The sequence below is a fragment of the Mesocricetus auratus genome, unplaced genomic scaffold (assembly GCF_017639785.1).
Source record: "Mesocricetus auratus isolate SY011 unplaced genomic scaffold, BCM_Maur_2.0 Super-Scaffold_100025, whole genome shotgun sequence".
NCBI classification, from domain to species: Eukaryota; Metazoa; Chordata; class Mammalia; order Rodentia; family Cricetidae; genus Mesocricetus; species Mesocricetus auratus.
In genome coordinates this window covers 15,703,985-15,719,232 of record NW_024429206.1, presented here as the reverse complement: position 1 = coordinate 15,719,232, position 15,248 = coordinate 15,703,985, and the positions used below count along the sequence as shown (strand labels likewise).

The 15,248-nt window shown below is 47.9% G+C and overlaps 1 long non-coding RNA gene across 1 annotated transcript; it reads right to left on the bottom strand.

Annotated features, from left to right (window-relative positions):
• Positions 1 to 319: 319 nt before the first annotated feature.
• Positions 320 to 2,435, bottom strand: LOC106021989. Its single transcript, XR_001197097.3, has 3 exons — positions 1,473 to 2,435; positions 933 to 1,003; positions 320 to 541 (listed from the first exon to the last, which is right to left on the bottom strand). It is a non-coding gene; the product is annotated as an uncharacterized LOC106021989 (long non-coding RNA).
• Between the last annotated feature and the right edge of the window lie 12,813 nt (positions 2,436 to 15,248).

Genomic DNA, 15,248 nt, shown 5'->3' with positions numbered 1-15,248 from the left:
CTATTCGGCCAGGATGTTGGATTCAAACCGTGAGCAAGGGCTGGGCTGCCCTTCACTGATGAAAAGGAGATTTTTTTTTAAAGGGGGAGTAAGCAAAAAGCTATTTATTTATTTATTTATTTTTAAGGAAGCATTTGACCTTAAACTTAACAGAGCAGGGAGGGTGATGCTTACGTCAGCCACTGTGGACTTAAGCAAATCAGCTTATTAAACTAGCAGGTCTGAAAGTACTTCCTGGTTTTGTTTATTCTGGAAATCTGTTTTGAGTGACTAACACCATTATTTCAGCCAAGGTGGAAACAAAAGCTTGCTGAAGTCATTTACCTGCCACTTCATTTATTTTTGCGAGTCACACTTTGCCCCGCTGGTGTTTGATGTCAAGAACGTTTAGGCGGGCTGGAGTGGTGTCGCAGGGTTAGGAGCACTTGATGCTCTTGTAGAGGACTTGGGCTTGGCTCCCAGCCCCCATATCTGTCAGCTCACAGTGGCCTGGAACTCCGGCTCCAGGGAATCCGACGCCCTCGCCTGGCCTCCCGCGCACCTGCACGCACACCCACACCGAGACACAAAAAGGGAAAGCAGTTAGGACTTGGGTATAGTGGCACTCCTCAGGCGGGAGGACCACAGATTTGAAGTCTGAGCCACAGAGGAAGATTCTGTCTCTGAGAGGAACAGGAAAGTGCAACCACAAAGATACAGTTTACCCCGAGGCAGGAAGAGAGGCCTTCCGAAAGGAGCTGACAGCAGTCTGGCCCAGGGTAAGAGTCTGGCGAGGTCCCGGGAAAGGGACTTTCCCTTTCCGCCCCCTCCATGATGCCTGGTGGCCCTGCCCACCTTCAGCAGAAATTCCCCAGCCACCCTCGAGGATTTCCTATTCCCTGACCCCTCGTTCTGCTCCCCAGACACCCTGACAGAATCCAAAGGGAACCCACTTCTCTCAGGTTGAATTCGGTGCCAAATAAAATCTCCTTGGGATTCAGCCAGCATCAGGGTTGACACTTTTCTGAAACAGGAAAAGCAACCAAGATAATTCCTAAAAACAAAGGTCTGCATCTTTAAAAACCAAACTTCAAGATAAGCGTGTTCCAAGAACATTTCAAAATAAGAGCGTTCCAAGAACATTTCAAAATAAGAGTACTCCGAGAACATTCCAGAACAAGTCATCCTCACCTGTCCACTCCCTCAGTGTTCAGAGTTCATTTCCAGTCATTATCCCGTGTCACCCCAGTGAATACCCTGTCATCTCCCAAGTGGGTGTGGAAGGGCACCCTCTGCCCACTGAGCAGAGGGTGCAACCCCATGCAACCCCAGCCTCGGTGCCATTCCACAGGAACGTTGCCCACATTCCTTAGCTCTTGACTCACTCCTTCTCAGCCTCTCTAAGAAGATTATGTTCCAAAGCCTTCTGAATTCTTCCCCTCATTCCCGATATTACTGCTTTTTGGAAGGTACGCACAGCAGCTGCCACCCACCTGGATGTCTCCCATTGTGCCGGAGGCTTCCAGAGGCAGCACGCCTTCTGTTTCTGTGCCGCCCCCAGTGCGTGGCACAATGCCGGAGACCCAGTGGGTATTCAGTAAACACCGAACAACGGAACAGACACCACTGTTAAATACTACAGAGCAAGAAACACCAGCGGGGAAAAGTCTTAAGACTTACTTCCTGCTAGAACATTGTGTTTCTTTGCAGGCTCGAGCTGAAATCCTACAAAGTGAATGAGCGCTCCCTGGTGGCTGCATGCGGTAGTGCCATGACACTTGGAAACTGGGTGGCGAGAGGGATATCCCAGCGGTGAGCCCAGATCACCAGGCTCAGAAGCAGAGACAACATTAGCTGGGTCACAGTGGCTATGAACACAACAGGGGAATCTGATCAGCTCTATTACATTTAGATGAAGAGACGTTAGCAAGGTCACAACCACGGACCTTGTGGAGAGCTTGACTGATGGATGCCTGTAAAACCTGCACACAGTTCTGCAAGGATACCTACAGTAGCTCTACTTAGAATGGCCAGAAAGAAGCCAGCTCTCAAGTGCCCACTCTGGGAATGGACTAGTCAGTGGCATTAGGCAATGTCTGGAGCGGGCTTATGCCCAGCAGGGTGACCAGCAAAACCATGATGTAGGAAAAGACTTACAATTCTAGTACTTGTTTGTGAATTTTGAAAACAGGTTCTCTTTCCTGCCTCCAACTTCTCTGAGCTCAGGCTGGACTTGAACTCATGACTTTCCTGCCTCAGTCTTCCAAAGGTTGGGATTATAGACGGGGACTACTACACCTAGCTCAATATGATGCCATTCATATAAAGTTTTAGAAGGGCAATAATAGGGGAAAATATAGCAGAGGGAAAGTCTGGAGTTAATTGCACAGACAGATTACTTTGTCTTTTTAAAAATGAAGTTGTATGGGCTGGAGAGATGGCTCAGAGGTTAAGAGCACTGGACTGCTCTTCCGGAGGTCCTGAGTTCAATTCCCAGCACCCACATGGTGGCTCACAACCATCTACAATTCAGTCTGGTGCCCTCTGCTGGCATGCAGGCAGAAGACTGTATATGTAATAAATAAATCTTTTAAAAATGAAGTTGTATTTAGTGTGTGTGCACATGAGTATGGATGTGTGCATGTGTCAGGGGTCACCTTGTGAGAGTGAGTTCTCCACTCCCACCATGGAGATAGCAGTCAGGCTTGGCAGGAAGTACTGTGACCTGCTCAGGTACCTCACCGGCTCAAGATGCCTTAAGACACTGAATACAGTGTTTAACATTTGCTCATTTTCAAAGGAGAAGATGAGAAAATGCTGAGGTTTTACAAATGACACGTGTGCTGAAGCATTTTTAGGAAGTGCCTAATGTCTGCATCTAACTCTGAAAGGAGAGGGGCTAGCACACAGCAAGTCACCCATGGCAAATGCTCTTTGCAGAACCAGGGGCCATATCTAACCACATTCTTGATAAAAGTTCCTCAGCTTCTCCTAGCAGCTGAGACAGCTTTATGTCAAAACTTTGTGGGGGAAAGCCACAGAGGAGGAACTAGAGGCATTTGACTACGGCCTGGGTATTTGGTGACTGACAGGGTTGTGATGTTATATTTGTGATCTTGCTGGTGCTATGTTGATAAGAAAATGACTTTAATTTTGGATCAACACACTGAAGTCTTCTTTTAAAGATTTATTTGTTATATATATATAGTTCTGCCTGCATGCCAGACGAAGGCACCAGATGTCATTAAAGATGGTTGTTAGTCACCATGTGGTTGCTGGGAATTGAACTCAGGACTTCTAAAACCAAGTGCTCTTAACCATTGAGCCATCTCTCCAGCTCCCCAAAGGGGCACTTCTTGTTTAAAATATTTACTTATTTTATTTTATATTCCAACCAAAGTTCTCTCCCTTCACCCATCCACTATTCCCAACAGGTAAGGGATCATTAAGTTGGGGCAGGACTAAGCCCCTCCCAGAGGAGCACTTCTGACCACTGGATGCTGGAACTTTCTCTGTCCAGGCTGTAGCCGCTCTTTAAGTTAAGGAGTCGCCGAGCCCTCACTTCTGTGCTCTTATGGTCCTCTAGGCCAGTTCATCATGTGGTCACCAACGAGCCAGTCAGGAAAGAGAACGAAGAAGAGCATCTCTATTTGCTGGAACACACTGGGGTTTTTAGAGCCCGAGGGAAGGACACTCATGGCTGGAGAGATGGTTCAGTGGCTAAGAGCAAAGGTGACTTGCAGTTTGTGCAGAGGACCCTAGTTTGGTTCCCAGACCCACATCCGACAGCTCACCAACTCCTGGAACTCCAGCTTCAAGGAGTTACTGGGTGTGCCGGTACATGCTGGGATCACAGCACTTCCTGAGGCTAAACAAGTCAGGATGATTTGCTGCAAGTGTGAGGCCAGCCTGGGCTACGTAGTGAGATCATCCAGCCAAGCAGCATCCCCAAGCCACTCCCCAAGGTGGAGGGGCTGACACCAACTAGCTGTACCTGGAGGAATGCCTTTGCACCCTGCCTTTGCCTCACAGCCCCCCAGTCATGTGACACACTGTCAGCTCTGTCCAGGCCAGTGACCTAGGGCAGTGTCTCCCACTGCCCTCTACAGTGTTAGTGTTTAACTTGGCCACATTGATCATTAGCATTTCCAGGGGTTTGCTTGGTCTTAAAACAGACAAACAGGCCACAGTAACACTTGATGAAACAGGACATCAGGGCAAAGTCTTTTAGAATCTCAGCCCTGTTTGCTTTGTTACAAAGCACAATGCAACAGCGAACACTTTCAAAGACTCCTTTGTGTTTAGAAGTCCCCCAAGTACAGAGAGTGTATGAACTCCCCGTGTGTGATGGGCACTCAGCTCCCCGCCACCCCCTCCTCCAGTGAACCTGCAGCCTCCAGGGTTCTACTTCCCATGGAGGAGAATGAAAGCTAGCCTCGGGTTGCCTTTCCTCCTTTATGATTAGCTCATGGATTGCCAGCTCATTTCATTATATCATTTAAAACTAAGTAATGATGGTAAATAAAACACAATTTTGAAGTAACACATCTACTTCATTATTCCCCACCCATGGGGATCATTCCAGCCACTGAATAATCAGCCTGCATATTAATAGTCAATCATGTATTAAACTCATGTCAAAATCCAGAGGTGATTACTGGAGGGGCCAGAGGCTCTTGTAAGCCCATCAACTATGCTAAACATTCTTTGCCAGACTGTCAGGGAAAGAATCAATGAGGAGAACCTGGCTGATGCTGCCACTCTGGAGAGGAATCCAAGTCAGGGGATGGGGAGAAGGCTCAGTTAGTAACATGCTTGCTGAATAAGCAGGAGGCCCTGATTCAGATCCCCAGTACCCTTGTAAGTCTGGGTTTGGTGGCTCATGTCTGCAATTGGAGTGTTGGAGAGGTAAAGACAGGTAGATCCCTTGAGCTTGCTGGCTGGCCAGCTTAGACTATTTAGCGAGCACCTGTGTCAGTAGAGAGTCTGTCTCAAAAACCAAGGTGGAAGGCAGGGGATGGCTCACACCTTTAATCCCAGCACTCAGGAGGCAGAGGCAGGTGGATCTCTGAGTTTGAGGCCAGCCTGGTCTACAGAGAGTTCCAAGATAGCCTCCAAAGTTACACAGAAAAACCCTGTCTTGAAAACCAAAAACCAAAACAAATAAACAAAACACCGCCCCCCCCAAAAAAAACAAGGTGGAGAGCAATAGAGGAAGACACCCAAAATTGACCTATGGCTTCTACAAGCATGCGCACACAGGAACATGCCTTCAAGGTTCTCCAGAGTGGTGTGTGGGAGGGGTGGACACAGTTCAGGCTGTGGTCTGGGGAAACCACATCAGCAGGGATGGGAAGGCGGTGCACACAGCCCCGGGAGCTGGCATTCTCTCTTCAGTCACAGCCTTCCAGGTCATTCTGCAGAGGTCACCGCAGTGAATGGCTAGATTGTATTTCATCACCAGCCGCTTTGCCCACTTCATTTATAAGGTAATGGAGTAGGACTATGGGAGAGGGACATTTGTACTCTTGCCTGGGTCCCCAGCCAGCCAGCAGCCAGCCAGACACTGATGCATTGAAGGGAACTGGTTTCTTGAGAGCGTCTGAGCTGCAGCCCTCAGATAAACACGCCCACTCAGCATTTCTAAATAAAATATCATTTTAAATAAGAACCATAGGTGATAGGAAAATAATTAAAACGAGTACCCTCCCCTAGTAACCTGTCTCAAAAGGAGGCCACAGATATTGGTAGAGAGGCAGTTAGGAATGGTGCGCCAGGCTCTCTGCTACGAAGTCAGTCCTTCCAAGGATGAAGGTGAGCTTCTGGCTACACAGTTGGCAGGCATGCTAGCGCAGGCACTAGTGTGCTCTAGAGTACCCTGCCACAGCCCAGAAGCTTGCAACCCCCAGGGTCTCTGGGCAGTGGCTCCGTCCTTGCCAGGGACAAGTACCTTGACAGTGACCTCAGTTACAGCCTGTCAATACCTGCTTTCAGAGAGTAGGAACTGCCTCTTTGCTCTGGCTGGGTCTGGCTCTCTGCGAAGGTCACCCCAGCCTGTCTTGGCATCACCAGGGACTGTTGCTCGGGGGCCTTCAAATAAGGGTTCTCAAGGAGCATTCTGGGGTCACTGGCAGGTCAATGTCACTGCAAGCTTCTGCCAATACCCACTGTCCCCATGCCCCTAGCTATAGCCTCGGGTGTTAAGCCTGCCATCTGGACCAGGCACTGGGAGCAGCCAGCTCTGATGAGCAGTGACAGCATTTCTATGTAAGATCCAGTATCGCAGGTGCCGTTCTATGTGTATGTGTGGAGCAGGGGGGCGGGGTGGGCAGGAACTGAAGGCTAAGGGAGCCCAAGCCCTTACTCCAGGCCAGGCCAGGCCAGGCTGCAGCTAAGGATTTCACCTGCTTAGTTCATGCTTGCTTCACACCCTGGAAAAATACACAGGTGAGGATATGGAGACTCAGAGAGATAAAGCAACTGACTCAAGGCCACACAGCTGCATCAGGAAGCCTGGGCTCCCAGTGCCGGACTGTGTACTAGTGGAGCTTACTGCATCTTCCTTTGTGGGGAGCAAGCCCAGACTATCCTCCCTGCAGCTCTACAGTCTGGCTCTGCCTCCCCAGGGGCTCAGCTACCTCTGCCTGAGTAGCTGCTCACAAACTGCGTGGAGGCAGGCTTCCTGAGGACACTGAGTTTCCCAGCCTCAGGGAAGATTTACAAGTGTGTGCAATGGTACACCATCTCCTCCCTCAGACCCTCCTGAAGCCTCTGCAAGGGCAGAGCTGCCAGCCTGAGTTACAAACGCAGAAGGAACTGCCGTTTAAATGTGTCTGGTTCACAAAGAATCATTTTAACGTACGTGTGGGCATGTCTGAGATCCAAATTTAACTTCCTGTCATCCCTCGGCCTATGTGGAGACTGACAGACAGGTGGAGATGAGAGATGGAGAGACAGACGCAGAGAAAAACTGCAATGAAGTGGGTGTGGGCAGGGCTACCTTGAAGAGGTCAAGAGGGAAGGGAAGGATGGAGATGGACTTGGGGAGAAAAGGGGGGGATCGAGATGGATTTGGGGTCTCAGCCACCCTCGGTGGTAAGGAAGGAGCTTGAGTCTCAGAAGCCAGTCATAGGTCTATGACTTGAACCTTTGACACAGTGGCCAGATGGCTTAGCAGGTAAAGGCACTAGCTGCCAAGCCTGACAAGCTGAGACAGGTTCCAGGGACCCTCGTGATGGAAGCGAAAACTGATCCTTTAGAGGCCTCCGGAGATGCAGGCTGGGGTCGGGTTTCTGTTGGCCTATGGGACTGGCTTCCTGTGAGACCACAGTTCATGCAGACCCAGAGGCTCAGCAGTGCGGATCCATTAGACCCCCGAGCAGCTCTGCCTTGCTTTGGACACCATTTGTTCTGTTGGTTGGTCACACGGCTGGAGTATGACGGGATGCCAACAACAATGAAGCCAGCTGTGAGGCGATGCTGGCGGCTGCCGACAGTTCTGATGAGTAGCGGGGTGCCCTCAGATCCCAGGGCTGCAATGTCACCTCTGCCTCAGCTGCCAGTACTGGCTACTCCAGGCCACAGTCTGAGGAGCAAGTCCTTTCTAGAGGTTTCCACAGAGCACCTCCTCTCCTGATTGCACAGCACCCTCTTCCAGGGCCCCTTATCTCCTGGAACATGAAATCAGGATTTCTTCAAGGCTTGGGATTAGGCTGCATCAGTGTGGAGCCTTCTTTTGCCAGTGACGAAGGCCAGATCAGGCACAAACTGAAAAAATAAACAATCGACTTCAGGAGCTCAACAATTTGAAGGCAGATGTCACATGCAGGTATGGCTGGGTCTAGGTGACCAATGGCGTTAGAGCTGATCCCATAGAATGGCATGCCTGGTACTGTGTTGCTGGGTGTTGCCTTTGTTCTCCAGTTGGTTTCCTCTACGTGGTAGTGTCGTCCAGTGGGCAGAGCACTTCCCATAATGCTCAAGGGCTTGGGTCACATCCCCAGCAAGGATAAAAGACTCTCATGACCTAACTTTAGTTCCAGAAGAGATCATCCCTGTGGCCAGAGGTAATGCACAGACAACCCTTCTGGACGTCTGAAAGCAGCCACACCCATTCATTCAATCCTATCATGCCAGGTGTGCCACGTGCTCATCCAAGGGTCAGACCGGGAGAGGAGCCAGACAAGAACTCCAGAGATGTAAGCAGGGCAGGCACTGAGTAAGCAGGGTCCAGGAAGTGCTATGAAGTGCATGATGGACTGAGTTTGTGAGTGGTGGTGGTGTTGGCCATTCGCGCCCTGAGTACAAAGCAGCACAGGCGAGGTCAAAAGGGGCAGGGGAGATCCAGCAGGGTTAGGGCCAGCCAGGTGAGTCATGAGGGGGCGCTGGAGAGCTCTGAGCCTCAGGGAACAGTCTCATGGTAGTGGAGGGACTATCACTAAGTCATGTGGCATGCTGCTCATGCTCACAGTATAAGCAACAGGCACCTCTCCGAGACTACCTCCAGTACAGCAGGAGCCTCCACTCAGCCCCCACTGTCCTGTGGCACCTCCTCCCAAACAGGAGCCCTTGCAGCCCCTGGAAGGGCAGGGCTGCCAGCCTGAGTCACAATACAGAAGGAACTGCCACTTACATGAGTCTGGTTCACAAGGAATCATTTTAACATAGGTGTATGGCATGTCTGAGACGAAAATTTAACTGGGCATCCTTCATCTCACATAGCGACCCCTGGAAAGGGTGACTCATGGTGTGACCCGGAAATCCCCCTCCTTTGCCTGTTCTGCAGGTCCTAAAGATGTGGTATTCAGACAACTGTGTAGCCTGGCTTCCCACCTGAACAAAAAAAGCACAACTCAGTCCTCAGTGGGACAGTGAGTGACATCTGTATTACCAGGCAAAGAGAACCGGCTGAATGCACTCTACGGCCATGGGACTTTATGAAGTTCTCAACATGCGGGGTTATGCACGTGTGACCTGTAGGTTGGGTTAGACTGTTCTGTCTAGTGATCACAAGACTTGTGAGATGGGCGTGAAAAGGTAGGTGAGGGGTCACAAAAGGACAAACGGAGCCAACAAGGGTGGGAAGGCTGGGCCTGGTGGTGGAGCAGCCTGGGGACAGGAGTGACTAGACATCTCTAGAAAAGATACTGTTGTTCCACATGAAGTTAGAATAGCATCACTCAGTCAATAACTTAACATGTCATAGCTCAGATCCTATATATTTTCTAAAGACCACATGCCTTAAGGTTGTCAGGTCATGGAGGACACGCCCTTAAGGGTGTATTATGCCACCAGCCCTTTCTCTCTTCTGCTCTCTGGCTACCAGATAGTGAGCAGTTTGGCTCCACCATGCCCTCCTTGCCAAGATGCTCTGCCTCACCACGGGTCCCAAAGCAATATAGCCTAAAACCTTGGAAACCTCTCATTTCTTAGATTTTTCTGTGTGTATGTATGAGTCTGTGGGTACCTCTAGAGGCCAGAAGAGCGTTCCAGATCCTCTGGAACTCAATTTGGAGGCAGTTGTGAACCACAAATATGGGTGCTGGGAATCAAACTTAGGTTCTCTACAGAGCTGAGTCATCTCTTCAGGCCTCTTCCCTCCTTATACATTACGTCATTCTTATTTGTTATACCAGGAAACTTGTCTGTGCTTGCTTCAATTTCCTTTAGTTGGGATCCAATTGGAGTGAGGGGCTTAATTTGCCTATATATGTGCATGTGTCAATGTGGAGGCCAGAGGTCAAGGTCAAGCCTCCTCATCACTTTCCACCCTAGTGATTTTTGCAGCAGGGTCTCCCACTGGGACCTGGAGCTCAAATGTTTCAGTAGGCTAGCTGGTTAAGGAGTCCTTGGGGATCCTCCTGACTCCACTTCCCCAGCACTGGAACTACAGGCATGGGCTGCAGCTGGCTTTTATGTGGCTGCTGGGGATTAATCTTTGGTCCTCATGTTTGCAAATCAAGCTGACTGAACTCTCTCCAGCCCTTATTTGGCTTTTAGTAAATATCCTAGTGGTTTGATTTTTGGCTGTTTATCAATTTTCACTAGTCAGAATGCAACCCATGGCATTTCTATGTCCTGGTGTCTGGCAGTGCCCAGTCCTTTCGATTGTCTGGGGTTCACTGACAGTTCACTAATGACTGGCATGTCCAACATGTGTTCAGTGCCACTCCAGTGGGGGCCTTCTGAGATGAGTACTAACTAACATGCCCTGCTATGAGTGGAGACTGCATTTCTCAACCACATCCTAAAATACTAACTACCTTCACAGCTTCTTTGTTAGAGAAAGCAGCACACTACATGGGCAAATACCACGTCATACACTGGTGTATTCTGCCTTGTGTTGTTTTGATTGGTAACACCTCTACCTGCTTTCTGTTGGCACCTGTCACTTGGCATGTTTATGTACTTGCTGGGAGGTTTCTAATTTATCTTTAGGTTATCTGCAATCCAGTCCCATTTACTGTTTTGTGATTGAAACTATGCCAGTAGCGGTTTTCGACTTCACTTTTTTTTTTTCGAGACAGTGTTTCTCTGTATTGCTTTGGAGGCTGTCCTGGAACTCGTTCTGTAGACCAGGCTGGCTTCGAACTCACAGATATCTGCTGCCTCTGCCTCCCGAGTGCTGGGATTAAAGGCGTGCGCCACTAATGCCCAACTCTAGACTTCACTCTTTGTTTTTGAAATGTTGGCAGGATTAAGTTGGCTGCTGCAGCAGCACAAGGTGAATAGCAATGACCAAGACTAAGTGTGTCAGAGTCAGCTCAGAAGACAAGACATAATCTCAGGCTTGTTCTCTCCAAGACTTTGGGAATAGGACTTACTGGTAGGATTCTGGAAGTGGTCAGGGTACACAGGGATGGGAGTGTACATTTTAAAAAATATGATGTCTTGAGGGGTATGAGGCTCAAGGTGACTGATGTCAACAGTGGGACACCAGTGACAAGAACAGGTTTAAGAATTTAAAACCAGCTGGGTGCCAGCACTTAGGAGGCAGATCTCTGTGAGTTCAAGGCCAGCCTGGTCTGCAGAGGGAGTTCCAGGACAGCTAGGGGTGATTACATAGAGAAGAGAAACCCTGTCTTGAAAAACAAAATAAAAAGGAAAAAAGAATTTAAAACTAACCTATATATATTGCCGGGCGGTGGTGGCGCACGCCTTTAATCCCAGCACTCGGGAGGCAGAGGCAGGAGGATCTCTGTGAGTTCAAGGCGAGGCTGGACTGACAGCCTCCAAAACAATACAGACAAACCCTGTCTCGTAAAACCAAAAAAAAAAAAAAAAAAACCCAAAACCAAACCAAAACAAAACAACAAAAAAAACTAACCTATATATCACCCCAAGGATCTTACCTTCATTCTACAGCAAGAAGTCTCCTTTAGAACCAAGACTCAAGCAGGAGTTTAGTGTTCTCCATACACATGTCAGGTCTTTCCTGAGCTATCCTGACTCTACAAACTTGGGCATGCTGAGACTGTCCCAGTTTATCTGTGGTCTGGTGTAACACACCACATTATCTTCTCGTTTCTACTATAGTCTTCCTCCCTACCTTCCTAATGAAGCACATTACCTGTCCCTCACCCTACTTATTGTTAGTTTCTTAGTATCTAAAAAAAAATTATTTGTGTTATTTTAAATAATATGCGTATGGGTTTGTGCATGCAAGTGAAGAGGTTCACAGAGGCTAGACATCAGATCCTGTGAACTTGTAGCTACAGTCAGTTGTGAGCGCCTGTTGTGGATGCTGGGAACCAAACGTGGGTCCTCTTCAAGAATAGTATGTGGAAGCCAGGAGGTAGTGGTGCACACCTTGAATGCCAGCACTCAGGAGGTAGAAGCAGGCAGACCTCTGTGAGTTCGAAGCCAGCCTGGTCTACAAAGGAGTTCCAGGATGGGCTCCAAAGCTACACAGAGAAACCCTGCCTCAAAACCCAAAAAAAACAGTACATGGTCTAACTGTTGAGCCACTTCCCCAGCTCTCGGCTTCTCATTACTCTGGCTCAGTTCTGTATCTCAATGTTTGGTTGGCCCTGTGGGGACCAGGTCTTTTAACATGAGCATCATTAGGGATGTTGAAGATCCAAACTTCAGCAGCTGTCCTCATTTCCTACTTGTCCTAGGGATCTATGACTGGGTGGAACCATCAGGTGTCCCTCTAAGGTCTCTGCCAGGACTGATCTTGTGACCCAACCAGAAGCTTCTTCAGCCAGTGTTTGTTAGTTTCAAATGCATCAGAACCTTTTTCTAAAAAAACAGAAAAACTGCACACCAAGTCCAAAAGTCACCCCTCAGGTCCCAGACTGTCAATCTCTCACTGATTCAGGGCAGACCATGACCAGGGCCAACAGAACTTGTTGAGCACAAATGGGACTCAGAGGGAACATGTTCCCAGAAGCATCATTCAGGATATACAAATGTCAGAGCACAGATGAAAATGGAATGCAAAGCTAGGTAGCCCATGCCTTTAATCCCAGGCAGAGGCAGGCAGATCAAGGCCAGTCTTGTCTATAGAGCAAGTTCCAGGGTAGCCAGGGCTGTTATGCAAAGAAACCCTGTCCTGAGAAAAACAAAAAGAGAATGGAATGCAAAAGTTCACCTACACAAGAATTGCAAATGTAGTTAGTTGCCTTATTCAGAAAACAGGTTTCACCCACCTCCGCCCAGATGGAAACTTTAGTCTCATCCTCACTGGCACTAAGGGTTCAGTCAGAACAAGTAAGAATGGGCTCATAGACATGTCCAAGGGTCCAAGCAGATGACAGAAATGATATACACAGAATGAGTGCTACCAACATTTTAAGATTAAATTTTGTATGAACATCTACTCTACAGCACAAGGACAGCTAATCCCAAACTCTAATACTACCGAACTCATATACCACACAGGAAACACGGGGTCCTGTTATAAAGTGATTTTATTAAATTGATTTAGACATACTGTAGGTCAAATAATATTTTCTGAAGATAACAATTATGGACTTTAAAGCTTGACATAAAATTAGTAGCTTCAAAAGTGTTAGTTGTATTCCCCAGCAACAGCATGATAAAATAATTCAACTATGTAGAAATATAGAACTCTAGGACTACCTGGAAATTGGGAAATCATTTAGTCCAGTGTCCTCATTCTGTGAGAAAACTAGACCTGAAAATTAAGCGATTTGCCCAAGCTTACATACCTAATAGTAATAAAGCTAGAAATTAAACCAATTTTTCCTAAAACTAAAATTCTATTGATGATATTTCAACTGGCTCTCTATCAACTAAAAGTCTAGGCTTTTCTCTAATGCTCCACGCTGTGGTGACATTGAAGTCTAAGACACAGTACATTGCTATGGTGGCTGTGAGGCCTGGAAGGGGCTTTATTAGCCAATAGCCCTCTCTGGAGAGGGGGAAGGCAGTGACCAGCGGGCCAGAGGCTTGCCTGAAGATGTCTGCATTGAAATGCATGGTAACAGATTCGTCCCTAAACCCTACTCACTGACTGTGTGCTCCTATGAAGCCTCTGTGCATCAAGGCTTCAGTTTTACAAAAGCCTCTTCCAGCCGAACATCTAAAGAGAAAAAAAAAAAAAAAACCTGCAGAGAAAAACCAAACAGTCTCTATTTCTGACTATCTGGGAAGTTCTTTTTCCAGCCTTAAATGGCTGGCAGAAGCCACCAAGCCAGTCACCCACTTCAGACTTACAGGTCACTAGTTTCCCAAAGACTTCCTGAGCAAATGACTGCATGTGGGAGACCAAGAACGGGAATGAGAAGGAAACGGAAATGGAAGCTTTGTGTTGGTGTCACTGGGGACTTTTGGTCTTCTCAACATCCCTTGAGTTCCCCAGAGTTTTAGCATCAGTCAATAGAAACAAAGCAAACACAACAGGCCCATAAATGCTAGCCACTAAGCTCATGGCTCAGTGCCTCCCCTCCCCGCAAACTACCTCCAGCACCTGCATCTCGTCCCCAGAGCCAGCAGCACCTGTGCTGTGCACTGTCATTGCTCCCTTCACATGGCCCCAGCACCTTCAGCGCAGAGTTCCTGACCCTTGCTACCTGGCCCCCCAACCCCCTCTACATACCACCCTAGTTTATTTCTCATAGCACTTAATCACTACTGAAAACTACATTATTTATGTGTTAACTTGCTTATCCCGTTTCCTCCAGAGGTGAATTTCATGATCCAGTGGCATTCCCAGCACCCAGTACATGTCCAACACCCAGGAGGCATTCAATAAATACTCAGTGAATGATGATGGATTAGCCAATACACACTCATGCCGAAAAAGAACTGTATGTGATCCATGATGACACCTACACATTATTGCCTGAGATGACAGATTCATCCTCAGTGACTCCCCAGTTAGCCCTCCCAAGGCCTCCCCAGCTGGTAGGTAACCCCACCACTTATAAATGGGGCCCAAGAGGGTCACTCTTGAAGCAGACAAGCTCAGTTTGCTTGCTTCTTCCTCCCTGATATATACATTCAGCTACTTAAAAAACAAATTTCAAGTTAAAGCATGTGACGCAGCCACTAGAAAATAAGTCTAACTTAGAGACACAGTGATTAGCAGAGTTCACAAACAAAAGTTCCAGAGCATGTACATCTGCCAGTGATTTTCTGATCGGCTGAGTGAGTGCTTATCATGACTCTCCTAAAATCTAAAATGAATTTTAATGCCATCTAGGAAGGGGTAGGTGTTTATAAGTACTCTGAGGACATGAGGTAAGGTGGATTCAGAAATAACGGGATATATGGAAAGCTATGTCAGGGTTGAGTCAAGTGGAAACCTCAGAAATACCAGGACTTGGCCTTCAAGGGAGCTGTCCATCTTTAAATGCACTGACCGGTAGATAGGCTTGAATAGAGGAAGGAGCATGTGCTCCAAAAGGGGTATCTGGCATTGCCTGGAAGCACAGCACAGATGAGTTTCGAAATTATTTCAACTGCTGAGGCTTGTTGCCAGAATTCCAGGAAACACTATACCTGTAACAGGGACACAATACTCCATCTTGGGCACAAAAAATTCCAAATTCAGAAAAACACAACCTCACCTAAACCTTCTCAGAATGTTCTGGGGACTGCTGTAGATGTTCCCAGGGTCAACGTAGGTGGATTTGAGGTTTCCTTCCTAGTGGCACTTACGGGTTTAAGATTTTTAATTCTTAGCAAAACATCTTTATATAACTGATATTTTGAGATGGTTTCTCTCCTTGGTGTGTACTCTCTGGTGGATGCAAAGGCTTGTACTCTGGCTGAAGGCCTTGCCACACTCATCACACTTA